This window comes from Rousettus aegyptiacus, unplaced genomic scaffold, assembly GCF_014176215.1.
Source record: "Rousettus aegyptiacus isolate mRouAeg1 unplaced genomic scaffold, mRouAeg1.p scaffold_m13_p_13, whole genome shotgun sequence".
Lineage (NCBI taxonomy): Eukaryota > Metazoa > Chordata > Mammalia > Chiroptera > Pteropodidae > Rousettus > Rousettus aegyptiacus.
The window spans coordinates 50,333,569-50,352,164 of NW_023416288.1; the positions used below are offsets into that span (position 1 = coordinate 50,333,569).

Here is an 18,596-nt window from a genome sequence, read left to right on the forward strand (position 1 = left end):
AGGGTAATAAAGCCCCCTGGAGGGGTGAGATTCAAATTGTTTCTATAACTGAGACAGCACACGCACTGACTAATCAGAGCGCACACCGGTCGTGAGCAGCCCGTGCGCCCGGGGTTGGTGTCACCTCCAAAGCAGGTGTGCCCAGCTCCCTCTGTGCCGGCCCTGGTGCTGGCCCCCCACCGCCCCTGCCCCCCACCCCGTGTCCCAGCTTGGGCCCCAAACTCCCCGGAGGTGCTTCTGTAAATGGAATCTATTGTCCAAAGGAAAAGGTTTGTCACCATTTAGGAGATTCAGTTTCTGAAGGCAATTTCAAGAGGGTTTCAAAGATATTTGGAGCAGTGACTAGAGCAAGTTATTCCGTTTTCAAGCACACTGCTGATTGAGAACGTGTGAATTCTGGCGTGTTTATTCAGAGATGAGTATTGTTCTTTTGTCATGTTTCCCAGTAATTGATATACTTAGTAGTGGCTTCCACGAAGTAACTCTCATTCTGACGAAATGTCAGGTCAGGTGACAGATGTCTGACTTATTCGGAGAACCTAAGCCTAGAGAGAAAAGGAGATTATTGTTAGATCGGGAGCAGTAGGTATGGGATCGTCGCATCACAAAGGAGAAAGAGTCGGGTTTGGACCGAGAAGCCAGCTATCCCAGTTCGACCACCAGGGGTAAGGGGACAACCTGTGTGTGTGCAGCGTGAAGGTTGCAAGACCGGTGGAGAAGCCGGAGCCCAAAACAGAGCTGGGAAGGGCTCAGCTGCAGCTCCATCTGCTTCTGCTCTCCATGCTTGCAATAGTCTTTTCATAGTGAGTCTGCAAGTAAGTTCTCCGAAAACAGAGCTGAGAAGACGTAGGAAATGAAATGTGGGGTTGGCTTAAGAATTTGAAATACAATAGAGTAATTCCGCCAACAAGACCACGCCTTTTTGTAGCAACTCATTTCAACTAGCTTCACCTAAAAAGGGAAATGTAATAATGCTATTTGTTCTAAAATGACCCAAAACAGGGCCCTAGTTGAATAAGTACAGCATATCTATAATTTAGAATATTAATCATGCATTCAAAACCGCGTTTCCTGGAAAGCAATACTACATATCGTTCCATACATATATAAAGTATATGTAACATCGAAAGATGTAATGTAAATGTGAGATCGAAAAATCTGCACGGGAATGACAAATGCCAAATTCAAACGGCTGCGCCACTCCCGGAGGGGGCGGCGGGTCAGTGGGTTTGAGGCGTGGGCACACCGTTTCTCAAACCAGTGCCGTTTATTTCTTCGGCCGGGTGGCGGGTCCGTGGCACGTATTACGTGAGTTTCTGTGTTTTCCATGTGCTTAACTTATTTCGTAATTTTGAAAACCGTGTTTTCAAATGCTAATCGCATGACACGCTCATGATAAAATATTAAACACAAAACCAGGCTGTAAAATACACACACAGTAGGATCACAGTTTTGTTTTTTAAAATACATATGCTTTTACATATATATGTGTATCTCTGTATACAGACACATAAATATGAGAAAAAAGAAAGTAAAAGAGGCAGTCTCTGGTGATTTTTATTGTCTTATGCTTTTTTGGCATTATCTGAATGTTTTACAGTAATATATAATTTAAGAAGTAGTATTTTAAAATACGACGGTCTCCAACAATTAATGAAGAAGTGCATTGTACACTTCCGCTTTTTAAAATGACACAGGTCATACGCGAATGTGTTCGTGCCGTAGTCGGGCAGCTGTGATCACGTGGAGCGGGACGCCCCCTCCTCAGCACCCTCCCCCGTGCTCCAGCCCACGGGTGACAGCGTTGCGCACATCCTTGCGGGCCCTTTATAATGTAGCTGTACTATAATTCATTTAACTCTATCCCTAATAATGAATATTCAGCCAGTTTCTAATTATCTCTGTACTAGTAAATGTTTCGGTGACTATCCCTGATTTTATGTGTGATGAACAAGAATTCTCGTAAGGCAGATTCCGGGAAGCGGAGTCCCTGGGTCACAGAGGACATGCATGTGCACAGTGCCTTCCTCGAATGCTTTGTCTGTCACTTAACACTCCCGACCTGCGAGTCTTGTTTCCTCAGATCCTGGGAGTTCACTAACCTCATATCTTGAAAGCTACACGTTTATCAGGACCATTTGACAGATTTCCTGAATGAGCATGTGTTCCTTTTATATGAGAAAAAATGTTTTAAAATTAAATCAAAAACTTGCTTTTCAAGACTGAAAGCAAATGCGCCAAAATGGTTATCTTTGGAAGATGGGCTGTGGACAATTTTCATTTCTTTTATAACCCGAAAAAAAAAAAAAAGACAGTTAATCAAAAACAAGAATGTTAATACTGAAACATAAATGTTATAGAAAAAATACAGAAAAATGAAGAGAAGAGAGAGTGGGAGGAACGTATGTCGGTCAGGTAGAGAAGATTGGTTTGTACTGCAAAGCGACCCTATTTGGGCATTTGGTACACACAAATGGTTATCCGAAATAAACACCAGAGTGGATTTTTAAAAATATTATTAAAATATATATAATCGTTACACTCTGAAAGCCAAAGTGACTTAATATATTAGAAAAAAATGTAATAATCTCATCATTTCCCGTTAGAACCCAGCTTACTTTAAAAGGATATTGGCTTGTAAAATAATATATGAGAAAAAGTAAAATTATGGACAAAATGAATTACTGAGAAGTTTCTGCCGGTGTGCACTGACTTGTTACACACTACTTTCTTTTGCATTTATAAGATACAAACTCAAGCAATTGATCAGTCTTTTAAGATTATCCAAGAGTAATCTTGGTATGAAAGTACTATATTTAGAAATTAACTTACAAGGTCAGTCTCCAGTGCAATGTTCTAAGTTTAGTGATTTTTTTTTTCAAATTTCACAAATGAGATGGGTGTGACAGGCAAAATCAATCAGCTATGTCATTGATATATCATCCTTTAGTTTAAAATGGCTGCTATTTTAAACATATGGTTCCCATCTGAAGTTTTATCACTGCCGCTATTTTTCTTCCCAAAAGATTATACACCAGTTTGATAAACTTTATCAGTGGGAAAATATTTTCTCCTCAAGTAATAAATGAATTTCTGCAGTTGGAAACATTTCTTATATTAAAAATATTAAATCGGAACATGTTCTTTTAATGGCAGGAAAGGTCTTTTGTCAACAGTCACTAGAACACTAAGAATTGCAAAGCGACATGTTAGTAGTTGTAAACGAATAAAGGAATTGCCTTGCTTGTCTGGCTGGCCTCAGGTCCTGTGCCCGCCCAGGCCACCATGCCAGCCCTGAGTGTGTGCAGCAGCACTCTGGCCACTGGTCCCCAGCGCAGGAGGCCACAAGCTGGCACAGAGAACCTTGCAGCTCAGACCCACTGAGGACGCACGGAATTCTGAAGGGGTACCACGGGGCAGTGGGAAATCAAGTTCAGGATCTTGTTGATGGTAAGCTGTACTATCCAGAGAGTTCTAGCTCAAAGCTCACCTGCCCCATCCAGTAGCTCAGGGATTCCTGTCAGAAACTTCACTGAGCCCGGTCCTGATTTCAGGGTGCTGGTGACATATACTGCGTTCGAGACCCTAGACAAGGACAACTCTAGAGGCCAAGGGCATTGGCCATATCTTCCATCCTTCCTTGCTCTCCTCATGCTTTCTTGAGGAATCTTTCTCTAATCTCTCCCCTCCCACCTCGTCTGTATTCCTAATTCAGTTACACACAGGGCATGGACCGAAGCAAGCCTTGGTGAATGTCATTTGAGTGAATAAATGAATGGTTAGGTGTGGTTCAAACTATTTTTTTTGGCTCAAACTTCTATGCATTTATGTGAACATTTTAAACTCTAATTATACTGTATTTTTAGGTAATGAGTTTTTAAAGTTTTTTTACTTATCAAATGAAGTAATTCTTAATTGTTCTGAATACACATTATAGAGAATTCAAGCAGAGCTTTTTTAATTGAAACATCTTGGGATTCAATGGGAAAACCTAGATTCAGTTTATCCAGATCACGAGTTTTCAGAAAATTTGAACCCTTGATTCACTTCTCAATCTTTGTGTTTTCAGCCTAGAGTACTGATTTGTTGCCTGTCTTTATTTAGTAGAATCTTTTCTTTTCCCTTCCCAACCCCATTTCTTAATCTTTTTAGGTGCAATGATCAAACATGCTTGTAGTATTTCCTTTTGTGTACACCTCAAAGTTTTATGTTATCTTTAAGTTTGATACTAGGACAATAATGTTTTGTTGTCCCTTGGTGCCTTATTTTCAAGCAACCAACTTCCCCAGTACCTTTCCTTAGGGTTTAACTCATGGTTCGAGGGGTCTTCTTTTTTCATGTAAAGAGGATTTATTTTATCTCTAATTAAGTTGTCTTGAGCTTTCCTTATGAGCAAATATCATTTCTCTGGAAGTAGAACCTTTTGGTGGGAGGGATGTCTAAGCCAATTCTATCTTTGTTTACCTGAGTGGTCACCCTTCCTCCTTCTTTTTAAAAATAACATCAAGATATAACTTGTACAGCATAAAATTCACCCCTTTAAACTGTACAGTTCAGTGAGTTTTAATAATTTACAGAGTTGTATGGTCATCACCATAATTTTAGAACATTTTCATCATCCCCAAAAAGACCTTGAAAATTTAGCTGTCACCCTTCCTTCCTCCCTCCCTCTCCTTCCCCTCTAGCCCTAGGCAACAGCTAATCTACTTTCCATCTCTACAGATTTGCACATTCTAGACATTTCTTGTAAATGGCACTGTACTGTGGCCTTTCCTGTTTCTTTCCCTTACCATAATGTTTTTGAGGTGCATCCATGTAGTAGCATGTATCAGTACTTCATTCCTATCTATCATTGAATAATATCCTACTGTATGGATATTATAATTTGTACAAATGTACAGACATCGGTGCATTCATCAGTTGATGGTTGTTTACACTTTTTTGCTATTATGAATATAGCTGCTGGGGAGTTGGAAAGAACTTTTTTTTAACCTCAAGGTTCTTCTGGATGGTCTGGTAATCAAGTGGACATGAGAGATTAACAAGAGAAAATATCCACATTTAATCCTATACTTATATGGGAACTCCGCATACAGGAGAGAGTCAGAGACAGAAAGGGAACAGGGTGTGTGTGACTTCCTGAGCGAGGGATGAGGTAAGGTGCCTTGGGGGCGCCAAAGGGGTTGCAGGATAACAGCAGTAGTAGTGTAGTCAGAAAAGGTTATCTATGATAATCTCTTACCATGGGCAAGGCCCCCAATTCAAATTCTTCTCGGTAGTTAAGGGAGGGCCAGAAGTTTCTCTTGAGCCCCAGGCTAAAGTTGCCTTTAGCTCAGAACAATCCACACACCACAGAGGCACATCTTGGAGTGGCTCTTTCTGAACTCCCAGGCTGCTATGAATATTCACATACAAGTTTCTGCATGGATATATATTTTTATTTCTCTTACCTAAGGAGTGTAATTGTTGGTTCATGTGGTGACTCTTCCTGTTTAACCTTTTGCAGGCCTGCCAGACCGTTTGCCAAATGGCTGCACCACGTTATACATACTTCGCCCGCAGTGCATGAGGGCTCCAAGTCCTCTGCCTCCTGGCCGACGCTCCTTGCTGTCTGTCTTTTTGGACAATAGCCATCCTCGTGGGCCTGAAGTAGTACCTCATCGTGGTTTTGATTTGCATTTCCCTAATGACTGAAGATGCTGAGCATCTTTTCATGAGTTTATTAGCCATTCACATATCTGCTTTGGAGAAATGTCTATTCAAATCCTTCACTCATTTTTAATGGGATAGTTGACTGTTCAATATTGAGTTGTTAGAGTTCTTTATATATTCCGGATATACCTCTTCCTTCTTAAGAAACTGTTTTCAGGTGGCTTGCTGGTTTTCTGCCTTCTTCATCGTTCACCCCACTTTGGTCTTCTTTGTGGGTTCCAAGTGCAACATACACAGAGAAGTGGCTTAAGGACATTCTCCCGTGGCGAATGCACCTGTTTACCTAGCTCCCAGGTCGAGAACTAGAACGTGGTCGGCACCCGGCACGGCCTTCCTCCTCTCCAGTCACTGATCTCGCCAAGGATATAACCCGCTCTTCTGACTTCTGGTCTCGTAGATAAGCTTTGCTTGTTAAGGACCTTTAAATAAACAAAATCATGATACATATTCTTTTTTTCTGACTTTTTTCACTAGTGTTTATCATTCACTTGTATTGTTGTATGTAGCTGTAGATTGCTCATTTGCATTGCTGTAGGACATTCCATTATGTAAATTCACCACAATTTATTCATTCTGTTGATGGGCTTTTGGATTGCTTCCAGTTTGTGGCTATTAGGAATAGTGCCCTTATGAACATTCTCGTTCATGTCTTTCGATAAATATACATTCGTACCTGCTAGATCTATAGCTGTGAGTAGTACTGCGAGGTTATAGAGGATTCAGTATTTGTTCAAGTTTAATAGATGCTCTCTCTTCCCAACAGTGTACAAAAATTTTGGTTACTCTGCATCCTTGCCAACACTAGATATCTTTTGTGTTTTTTCGTTTTGTTTTGTTTTAGTCATTCTGGTAAGAATGTAGTGGTATTATCTTATGGTTTTATTTGCATTTCTCTGAGGATTAGTGAAATTGAGCACTTTCTGTTTATTGTTCATTTGTATATTTACTAGTTTAAGTTTTTTTTTTTCCATTTCCCAATATTTTAGCTTCTTTTTCCAATTGTTGTGTAGGAGTTCTTTGTGTCATCTGACGACAAGTCTTTGGTCAGATAAGTGTACTGTAGATTTTTGGTCTGCTTTTTCAGCATCTTAATGGTATCTTTTGATAAAGAGAAGTTCTTAATTTTTTTTCTTTATGCTGAGCACTTGTATCCTGTTAAGCATTTTTGCCTACTCCAAGATCATAAAGATGTTTTAACATTTAGATGAGTAATCCGCCAAGATTTTCTTCCTCTGTAAAGATACCCAGTACAATTACTCGGAGGTGGGCCTCTTCCCACTGCCAGGCCACCTGTGTTGTAAATCAGGCAATCGTACAGGTATGAATCTGTTTCTGGTCTCTGTGTTGTTCGGTCTGTTTATCCATCTTTTGCCAATATCATTGTGTTAATTATGAGAGCTTTAAAAAGCTAGGTTTTCATGTCTGGTAGTAACGTCTCCTAGCTTCATTTTTCTCTTTTGAGACTGTCTTGGCCTTTTGAGTTTTGCATATATTTTAGAATCAACTTGTCAATTTACACACACATACGTGTGCACATGTGCATGCGGCCATAAACTCTAATGGGATTTTGATTGGCATTGTGTTGAACCCCTGTATCTTCTAAATGATAAAAATATTCCCTGTGTTTACTTAGGTCTTTTTTAGTTTTCCTCATTACCGTTTTATAATATTCAGCATAGAGGTCTTGCACATCTTTCATCGGATCTCTTATTAGGTATTTGATGTCTTTTACAAGGTAAATGGGTTCACTTTAAACGTTTAATTTCTTCTTGGTTTATCGCTGGTATGTAGAAATTGATTTTTGTAAACTAGTCTTATATCCAGTGACCTTGCTAACTTCACTCATTAGTTCTAATACTTTGAAAATTAGTTTGGAGTTATCTATATATACAATCATATAATCAGTTTTATTCTTTCCTTTCCACCTCTTATCCTTTGCTAAAACCATATTCTCTTTCGTATAATATATTTTAGTCTTTATTGATCCTCTCTTATTAAAGCCCATAATTATGGTAAGATCCATCAATTCTCAGCTTCCTCAAATCCTCGATAGTTTTTTATAAGACAAGCATCACATTTGTGAAACGATATTCAGCCTAGGAGCCATTTGTAACAATATTTGGGCCAAGCATTCTTCAGTTCCATACTTGAATCCTTTAAAACTCCCAGTTAATTTAATCTATTCATATGACTTAATCAAATTTCTCTTTTAAAAGTCTTAAAGTAAAATGGTAACATCTTGATCAATTTAGATGAGTTTGTGTTTGGGAAAGTGAGTAGTACAATTTGGCTGAAATTTAGGGTGGTAAAAGTGTAAGAGAGTAAACTGATGTGACATCTTGTTTCATCCAGAGGAAGAGATGAGAGATGAGAGAGGGAGAGGGAGAGAGAGAGAGAGAGAGAGAGAGAGAGAGAGAGAGAAATATAGGTAGGTGGGGAGTAGGGGTTATTTCAGAAGTGACATTTCATTACTCTTGTGGCCATATTCTATTAGTTAGAAGCAAGTCACCAGGTCCAGGCCACACTCATGGGGGGAGAATTACATGAGGGTATGACTATCAGGGGAAGTAATGATTGGGAGCATTTTAGTGGTGGCCTACGACATCTCCCTTTGGCTTTCTACAGTTTGACTATTTCAACCTTATTCTGAAAAGGAATAAATCGTGACATATTTATGTTACATGATATATGTAACATAAAAATTGCTACAATTTTTTAATTACAATTTCTGTACATGCCACACATATTCTGGCCCCAGTCCAGCATGTTTTCCAGGCTGCAGTATAGGTTTGATGAGCTCAAACTTCTTACCCAGATTTCATACCCTAATTGTCCTTCATTTGTCCTCACTATTGCTCTTTTTAGATTTTTCGCTATTGCTCTGTGTACTACATATGCCCAACACCAAAACCATCAGTTTTCTATCTGTCAGGACTGAGAAATTCTTTTAAGACCAAGAAGGGAGAGTTGATAGAAATGCAATGTCAGAATATAATGGTCTAGACATTGTTTTCATCCTAACCACATACTCATTCAGACACCATCCATTCTTAGTCAGGTCATTAATTACCTGCAATCAGATGTAAACTTATACCAGATCTACTCATGTAGATTTATGTCCACACACTCTACCTTCTCACCTGTTCAGGCTCCCAGCAAAGGCCGCATCCTCCACTCAGGCTCTAGGACCATCTCCTTTACCTGTTCAAGGTGTGGAGTCCACTCCTTCTAGCACACTCAAGGATGTTGCCCTGGCAATAGTCTTTCTTTTCTGAATTGTCAAGTTTCCCACCTCCCCTGGGATGTGTCATCAGAATACCTACATGATGTGTGATTTCTCTTAAAATCTTTCTCGTGATCCCACTTACTCTGTTATATTTTCACTCATTTTTAAAGCAAAATTCCTGAGAGAGTTGCCTATAATTGCTGTCTCTGATTTCCTCTAATTCACCATGGAACCCACTCCAACCAGTCCACTGAGACCGTCTATCGAGATCTCTGGTGACCTTCACACTGCTAACTCCAGGGGTGGAGTCTCAGGCCTCCTGCGGGGCCTGTTAGCATGATTTTCAGTTACTCTCTCCTCACTGAAGCCCTTTCTCCTCTGGGCTTCCAGGATGCCGGCTTTCTCCTCATCTCCACCACCTTTCCAACTTCCTATCTCCATTCACTCCCTTGGTTTTAAATAACATTTATATGCTGATGGTATTCCCAGTCACAGCCTCTCTCCTAACTCGGCTTCCATAATGGATTTCTTACACTGGAAGTGATGCAAAGATGATTTTAAAGTGATCTGAGCTTCAACAGAGACGGAAAGAACTTCCCCGAACCGCCCCCCCCCCGCCCCACCTGACTAAAGCAGAGCTTTCAGCGTCAGCTACCCAACCCCTCCCAAGTGTCCGGGTCAGGGAGGTGACTGACCTTGGACACTGGGACACTACAAAGAAAAAAATCCCTAAGAAAGCCTCATTGGAATACCTCCATCCTCTGAAGCCTTAACCCCCCTCTACCCCTGCTCTTTATGTGGCTGGTATGTAAACCTTCACCCTTAGCTGTTTGGGGAGTTACTCTGGGTAACTCCAAGTTGTCAATGAGTTTGCAGGCAGGTAATTAAGAGCTAACCAGGTAAAGTGTTCCTCCCAACAATAACTTACCACCTACTTGACATTTCTACTTGGTTGAAAATAGGCGCCTCAGACTTACTGTGTCTCAAACTCAACTCTGATCTCCAGACCCCCGACCCTCAGTCCCTGTAGCCCCCATCCAGCTATAACTCACTTGCTCATCCACAAGCTGGTTTTCAACTTTTTTTTTGCATCTTATATCCAATCCATCAGCAAATCCTATTACCTAGACCTTCAAAATATATCCAGAATCAGACTACTTCCCACCAGCTCCACTCTTCCCAGTTGGTTCCCAGCCACGCTCGTTGGAGGATCTGCCTGTGCCCCCTCACCTCTATGACCTCCCTCCAACCCCTCTCCCCCTTCCCGTTCCTGCAAGACACCAGGCGGGCTCCCATGTCAGGCCCCAGGCACCTGCCATTCCTCTGGCTGGAACACTCCTTTATCCACCTCATGTCCCCCACCCCCCACCCCAAATATTACCTCAGTAATATTAGGGCAGGCCCTCCCTAACCAAGCTGTTTTTAAATTGAAGCCTTTGCACTCAACATTTCCCTCATTCCATGGTGTTTTTCTGCATTTTATTTATCATTATCTCGTATGCTATATAATTTGTTTCTGCTAAAAAGTCACCTCTGCCAAGGCAGGGACTTCTGTTGGGCTCACATTGTATTCCTAGGTCCTCCAACAGTGTCTTCAACTTAGTAACTCCATAAATACTTGTTGAGTGTGAGGGAATCAGTGAATGTGTGAGAATGAAATCCTATTCATGGGTTGAAAGGAAAGTTCTGAGATGCAGAGAGCCTGAACTTTGCACTTGACTTTCCTTCCCCTAGGAAAATCCTGAGGATGTATTATGCAGCAGTGTTGGGCCTTGGATGTACAGCAGCGAATAAGGTAGAGCTACACACTCCACATTTGGTTTTATCCCGTAACTGTAATAGTGAATAGTGGCAGAGGACGCTGGGACCTACCAGTAGCGTTAGAACAGTAATCTGCTCTGAGACCCTCATCCTTCAAATCCACCTTCGTGTTCAGCCCAGCTTTCGGCTTCACCTAGGCCTCGTCAGTGACTAGCATTTGAGTGGGTGGATGTGAGCGCATGCACACATGCAAGCACACACACACTCACACATTTTCTTGTCTTTCCTGTTTGGAAATCTTCAGGTGAGTTTTCTTAGTATGGAAAATTGATGACCCTCGAACAACAGGGTTTGAACTATGTGGGTCCACTTACACGCATTTTTTCCCCCTAATAAATATATTGGAAATTTTTTTGGAGATTTGTGACAATTTGAAAAAACAGATGAATCTTATGACTTTAATAACATTTTCTTTTCTCTAGATTATTGTAGGGATACAGTGTATAACATATACAACATACAAAATATGTTAATCAATTGTTATAGGTGGGACTTCTGGTCAACAGCAGGCTATTAGTGGTTACGTTTTTGGGGACTCAAGTTTTATTAAGATTTCAATTGCATGGGGGTGATCGGGACCCCTAACCCCAAGTTTTCAAGGGTCAACTGTACTCTTTCCTACCACCTTTCCTGTATTTGTATTTAGAGTTGCAAAGTATTATTATGCCCTCCACATGTAATAAAATCTTTTTGCAGATTTTTCAAATTATCCCTTTTTCCTGCCATCGTCATCTAAAATATCTTGCTTACCTGGCTAATGTCATCACTGATTAATTTTGTGACCCACAGACAGCCATACTTCCTGCTGCAACCCAGCCTTCATATTAACATGTATATTATAAATACATTTACTATAGCCCCACTTAGCTTGTTTACCTTTTGCCCTTTCGCAGTTGGAACTCCCATTCCATGCACTCTGCGTAGATGTGCACTGCTATCTCAAGTGCCTTCGCTGCCCCCTCAATCTAGGTCTCGTGTTTTCTCCAGGATATAGCTAAAATTTCCCTTTTTGAGGATTTTTTTTTTTTTGGCGGGGGAACGTCTTAGTCCAATATCATTTCTCAATTTTAAATGCCTTAGCAATTCATGACGTTGCACACTATGCTGACTTGTTTATATAGTGCTTTGATTTGCTTTCTGATAATTTGTTAACGTAATTTCCTTGATTTTTCTTTTAAAAAAGGTCTGTGCTATATTTAACAGAAAGGATAAAATCAGCAATTTGAAAGCAACTTAGGAATGAGTAGTTAACTCTCGAGGTTTAAACTGCTGGTTAAACAAGTAATTGTCTTTTGTAACTTATATAAATGTCTAACCACTATGTTGTACACCCGACACTAACAGTGTATGTCAATGGTAACAAAAAAAGCGCAACTGTCAATGACTGGTCTAGGTGGAAACCTTTACCATGGAATGTGAATGTACTGGTGACTGTTAGGTGCATGACAGATGGAACTGTTACATTACTTCACAGTCACATCTCAGATGCATAACCTACTTTTGCATTCTTATCATTTATTCATAATTGCATTATTTGGGCACATGGCTGTTTTTCCTCTTTTGGCTTCCCTTCACATACACTTACAATATTGAATTCATTTGGAATATCTGAGAAATGGGATAGTGGTTTAGGAAAGGTGGGAAAATTATGCGTTAAATCAAGTGAAGAACTGTCGTTTATTAAAAATCTTAAGACATTTGGAAATGTAATTAAAAATAAAAAACACCATTTATTTAGGCTTGTAACGCAACAGTTCATAGTTGATCCCCCGCCCCCACCCCCCCACCCCCGTCTGAACTCTCAATATGGGATCCCAGTTTACAAGGGTGAGTGGTTTTATGCCTCGTAGCTGCATCTCATTAAAAATAAATTCGTAGTAACCTTAACTTCATTGCCAGATTAAGCAAAAGAGAAGATTGTATCCTAAACAGAATATTCCTAATTCCTCTGGGTTGAGACAGGTTTATCCCAAGATTCCATTTAAGTAACTGAAAACTGTTGCAACCATCCGAACACTTTCCGGGGCGTCGGCATGAGGCCAGCGAACGGCACTCATTCTGCATAAATGATTTTTAACGTTGACACGTGCTTGGAACTACAAGCACTGGAAAGGGTCTGAACAAGGCGCTTTGTATGAGGAACCTCAAGTAAATGTTAACGTCACTCTGGCCCAGGTTTCGAAGGCGAGGGCCACTGCGGGCTTGACCAGCGGGCGGCGGGGGATCGGAGGCCGGCCGAAGGGGCAGCGCCAGACAGAGGTAACGGGTGGGGCGCTCCGCTCGGCCGGCGGCGCGCCCGCCCCACCGGAGCGCGGGAGGGTCGTGGCCCCTCGCCCCAGACCGGCCGGGGGCCCCGGCGCGCGTCCCGCCAGCTCTCGCGTCCCGCCGCCTCCCGCGCGCCCGCCAGCCGGCCTGGGTCTCGGCTCCGCGCGCGGGGAAAAGAGCCCGGCGGTTGAAACCGTTACCACCCCCGAGTTTTGAACTGGTTCAAACTTGGCGTTCGGCCCCGCCCCGTCCCTGCGGCCCGGGAACTCCGAGGCGGCGGTTCCCGCCAAGCGCCGAGAGCGCGCCGTCCCGCCCTCCGGCCGGTTCCCGCCACCCCGCCGCGCCGCCGCCACCCCGCGGCCCGGGCTCCGGACCCCCGGGGCCCCTCGTTTACCTCCTGAGAGGCACCGAGCCCTCGGCGCCAGAACAAAGGGGCGCCGCGGCGCTGCCGCTCGGCGGCCGAGCCCCCGGCGGGGCCGCGCGCACGCGCGCACGCGCCGCCGGCCCGGCGCGTCCCGCGGCGCCTCTGCGTGGGGCTGGCGCGGCGCCTCCGCGCCCGGCGGGCCCTGTGATTGGACAGCCGCCCGCCCGCGTCCCGCCAATCGGGGCGGCGCTTGGTTGGACCGGGGGGGCCAAATAAAAGCGATGGCGATTGGGCTGCCGCGTTTGGCGCTTGGTCCGGGAGCGTTCGACACCCACTGGGACGCAGAAGGCGGTGGAACCCCGGCGGCGGCGGCGGCGGCGGCGGCGGCGGCGCGCGGGAGCGGCGCGCGGGGACGGCGCGGGCTGGGGCGCGGGGCGCAGGTAACGCGCCGCTGTCGGGGCGGCCGCGGGGTCGTGGAGCCGGACGCGGGGCGGCGGCGGCGGCGGCGGCGGGACCTCCCCGCCCCGCTTCGCCCGTCCGGGTATCGCCCTCGGCTGGCTCTCCCGGGGCGCCGCTTTTGCGGGCGGGGTGAGGGGACACCCCTCGGAAGGGGGCCGCGGACCCGAGCCGGCCCGTGCCGCTCCGCGGGCGCGCAGCGCCGGGCGCCGGGGACCCGCGGCGGCGGCGGGGGCGGGCGCTCGCGGGGGTCGCGCCGAGGGGTCCTCTCACGCGCCCGCCCCCCGGGAGGCGCCGGGCCGGGCCGGGGGCGCCCCGGTGCCCGGGGCGGGCCGGCCGCCCGAGCCCACGTCTCCTTTGTGTGGGGCGCCGGGTGGGACGGGACGCGCACAACTTGGTGGGACCTCGCCGGCGAGCGCACACTCAGACAAAGGACGGACTGTGTCTCGGGGGAGCCGGCGCGAGGAAGGGGCAGTGACACCGGGGCCTGACAGCGGGCGGGGAGAGGGGCGTGGGGAGTGCGGCGGCGGCCGGGCGGGCTCGGGCCCGCGCCCCCCGCGCCCCCCGCGCGGGCCCGGGACGGCGCGCGGACGCGGCACCCCGAGTGGCCGCACCTGTGACATCGCCCCGGCGCAGCCCCACACCCCGTGGTCCGCCGCCGCGCGGGCCGAGCCGGCCCGGGCTGCTCTGCCGTCTCGTCTGTCTGCGCGTTAAGTTGTGAGGGGAGGGTCGAGCTGTTCTCTGCCGTCTCGGTTTTGTTCGTTGGGAGGGCTTTCCGTCGAGTTCCCGCGTCATTGTGTGCCCTCTTCCAACCACCGACAAGTCTGTGCCACAGGGTCACGTTTCGAAAACGGGAGGCATCGAGAAGCGCGATATTTTGGAAAACTTGGTGAACTCACGGCTTGTGAGTTCCCACTTTCTAAAGAGAATCGTAATCTTTAAAAAAAAAAAAAAAAGAATTACAAGCTGTTTTGGCCAACTTGATACATCTGAGAATGGCGACAGGTGCTAACGAAATCAACTGTCATTTAGTCAGCGACTCTTCCCCAGATCCGTAGGGGTTGAATGAAGATGAGATGGTAGAAATAGTTGATCAAAATAAAATGCTTATGAGAAACGTGTATTCGTTGGTATGATTAGCAATTTTTCATTAATTGATCTTGTTTTCCGTGAACAATAGCCTTGGTGAGTCAGAAAAATGCTGGATGCAGAGATGTTTGTTGCCTAAGAAATTGAATGTGTGCTGTCCACGTTTGAGCTAAACTTCCTTTGTTTATCACACAGGATCTGTACAAGTTAAATTGATTTGGAAATAAAAATCTGTTTTTGGTATTTAAAAATACTTTGCTGCAAGGTTTACTTCCTAGGTTTCAAGGTCATGAGTTCAATTTTATGGCGTTTTAATGTTACATAAGACAGAATTTTAAAAATCCTTGAAAAACAGTAATGCTGATACAGTTGAATGTAACCTATACTTCTAAGGGTTTTGAAGTTTATTTTCTAATTACTCTTCATTCATGAGTACTAACAACTATTTTATATGTAGGCATAAAATGTAGAACAAGGGTGTAATCCTCACTAGTTTATTGATAATTTTGTTGGCAAGAAAATGAAAGTATTTCAGATATTTTCTAAAGTTAGTCCCAGATAAGGAATCCTGTTTTCTCTTTTTGGAAGTATATTAGGGAATGTAATGTTTAAAGTCCCAGAAATACTTAGGAAAACTGGATCGTAAATTCTAATTTGTATAGAAAGTGAATATATTCAAAGAAAAAGAACTTAGAACCACGTAGGCACTCCTCTGATTTACATTGTTCTATCCGAGGAAGATTTAATGTCTACCAACTGTCTTACAGTTTTGTAAAAATGGAGACAAAGAAATGCAGTGTGAAAGTGTTGCATATACGTTTTGCAGTGTTGGACAACCACTGCAGCCCTTGAACAGACAGACATCCCAGGTGCCGCCCTCAGTGCTGAGACTGTTAACTTTACATTTAGGTCAGTTGCTGATAATTGTATATTGAATAGTCCTGCCGATAATCTTGTCCATTCTCATGAGATGAGCTGGTTGTGCAGGTCTGGACAGAAATTTGGATCTTTTAGGGTAAGAGGTTCTAATTTTCCCTTTTGTGTATTCTGTATTTGATAATTACTATCTCTGTAATTGCCTCAAGATTTATTTTTGAAGTCTTTATGGGGAGTTAGTTTAAAAATTTGTAAATTTTTTTTTCTGGTTGAGTCGAGAACGTATTGTGTCAATTTAACCAGCAGTGATTAGGAAAAAACCCACTTGTTGATTTAGTGTAGTTAGGCAAAAGTACTAATGCTTTTTTTAATGCCATTTTGCCTTGTATGCATACGTGTAAGTGATTGTCTTGATAACTTAAAAATTTCAGGCAGATTTCCCCAGGAGTGTGAATTGGTTTCTGTATTGGTCTAAATAAATAGTAATTAAGCAAGTTGATCTGCTTTTTAAAAACAAACAAGGAAAAATCCTCTAACTAATGCAATCTGGGGTCAATTAGAAATGATTTATGGATTTGCCTTGAAGTCTCTGTCAGTACAAATGATGAAAACATTTTCTATGACTTATGAAGGATTCTTTGTGAGGGTGAAATCGTCAGTTTGGAGGAGAATGTGAGTGGAGAAGAGCAGCTCATTAAATTCAGAGAAAGGTTCACGGTCAGATGATACCTTTCTTTACCTTCTAGAGGCCTTCCCTCAATTCCCAGGCACTCCTGTATTCCACAGGGCTTTGTTCATACTTTTATTATAGCATGTATCAAATTGTATTGTAATCACTTGTTTATGCAGCCACCTCCTTCACTACGCTGCCAAGTGCCTTAAGGCAGGGGCTCTGAGGTATTCTTCTCTATACCTGGTAGTTGCAAGAGAATAGGGGTTTAATAGTTGAATGAATGAAGGAAATATGAAAAAATGTAGGGAAATAATTTTACAAAGGAACTCACAAAGCAAACAGCATATATTAACATTTATGTTATGAGGAACTTTGGAAGGTGTCTTTTTCTTCCTGAGAGGCAGTGATTACAAAGAAAAGTAAGTGTCAAGGGTAACAAGTTCGAAGGTTTCTGTCGAACATTGGATGACGTCTCGGTGCAGCTATTGATATTCACGTTTGGGATTTCAGGCAGCTAGAAGGAACCTTGACTCTGGATACCCGACATATAGTTTCTGCTTAATTTGACTTGATGTTGATATTGATGATCCTTGTACAAAAGTATAAGGAGGGGAAAGTGGTCGAGAGAGTAGTAAATCTTTTAATTGAAGGATGTCTAGTTGCAGTGGATGAGTTCTTTGTTGGAGTAATTCGAGGTAGATTTTGAAGCTAAAACTGAAGGAGGTAGTGCTAGCCAGTGTAATTACGGCTCGTGTATTGCAATGATCTTCATCATTCTTTTAAAATGAATAATGTAGATTAGTTAATTGAGTAATATCTCAAAAGACATAGTTGATAAGATTCTGAGGTGGTTGCACTGTGTCATATTTTGCCATGGCACCACTACTTGGTGCAAAAATATGACAAAAACGAAGTGAAAAAAGACATTAATGTTAAAGTGTGTACTATTTGCCAGATGCTTTATTCACTTATTTGTTTGGTTTGGTTATTTTTATTGTAACATTCACGTCTGATGTTTTATTTTTAATTCTTGTAAAAACTACCCCGCAGATGAATAAACAAAACATGGTATACACATACAGTGGAATATAATTCAGCCACCAAAGAATGAAAATCATACATGCTACAACATGGATGAGCCTTGAAAACATTATGTTAAGTGAAATAAGCCAGACACAAAAGGGAAAAAAATTGTTTGATGCCATTTATAGGAGTTCCCTGGAATAGGGGACGTACAGAGGCAGAGAGCAGAATAGGTGGTACGAGGGGCCGAGGGAAGGCGAGAGTGGGAATAGTGTTTGACGGGTGTGTAGGTTCAGTTCGGGATGATGATAAGTTTTGGACAAGGATGCTGATAGCTGAACGATGTTTTGAATATGCTTAATGCTACTGAATTATACACTTAAAAATAGCTAGAATGGTAAATTTTGTTATGGAAGTTTTATAGTAAAAACTAACAACGGCGCACACTACAAACCTTTGCAGGTAAAGGAAATTGCTGTCTAGAAGGGTTAAGAACTTGCCCAGGATCGTCCAGCTAGGAATTTTCAGTCAGCATCCAACTTGAAATCTGTTAGCCTCTATGTTATCTACTGGTCTCCTGGATAACTAAAGACATATCAGTTCCAAGAAGAGTTTATTTGGCCCAATTAGAAAGTTATATGTAAAAGTGGGTAATTGTAGTTTTATGGGAGGTACCACCTGATCCCCTGCACGGACTGAGAGATGTCTGTGGGTTTCTTTCTCAGCCAGACCACAGGGGGAGGACCGTGCTTTTAAGAGTGTGGTCTTTGTGTCATGTTGCTTGAGTTCTAGTTCCTGAGCTGCCACTTTGTGTGCTGGGCGAGTTTGTCCTCGATGTCCGTTTCTCTGTAAATCGATCATGACAACAGTGTTCCTTCCATAGGTCGTTGAGAGGATTAAGTTAATACATATGAACACTTGAGCAGGACACCTGGCACGAAGTGTTTGATAAGCGATTTGTAGTTATTGTGCCAATATTGTTTTTAAGAGTTAATGTACTATCTCATTAATGGAACTAAACACTTCTCAAGTTTAAATATTTGCTTATGGCCTGTAAGTAAAGAAAGTGGTGCTACACATGGCTTATTAGT

The 18,596-nt window shown here is 43.4% G+C and overlaps 1 protein-coding gene and 1 long non-coding RNA gene across 4 annotated transcripts in view; one reads left to right on the forward strand and one right to left on the reverse strand.

Moving 5' to 3' along the window:
• Positions 1-390: 390 nt before the first annotated feature.
• LOC107500537 lies at positions 391-13,508 on the reverse strand. Its single transcript, XR_001594548.2, has 2 exons — positions 13,419-13,508; positions 391-545 (listed from the first exon to the last, which is right to left on the reverse strand). It is a non-coding gene; the product is annotated as an uncharacterized LOC107500537 (long non-coding RNA).
• A 185-nt stretch (positions 13,509-13,693) lies between these two features.
• The window catches only part of EZH2 (enhancer of zeste 2 polycomb repressive complex 2 subunit), a 56,785-nt gene continuing 51,882 nt past the window's right edge, over positions 13,694-18,596 (forward strand). For all 3 annotated transcript variants that reach the window (XM_036230745.1, XM_016125872.2, XM_016125873.2), the window contains exon 1: positions 13,694-13,828. The gene's annotated coding sequence lies outside the window, so the exon portion shown is untranslated. The remainder of the gene's footprint in view (positions 13,829-18,596) is intronic.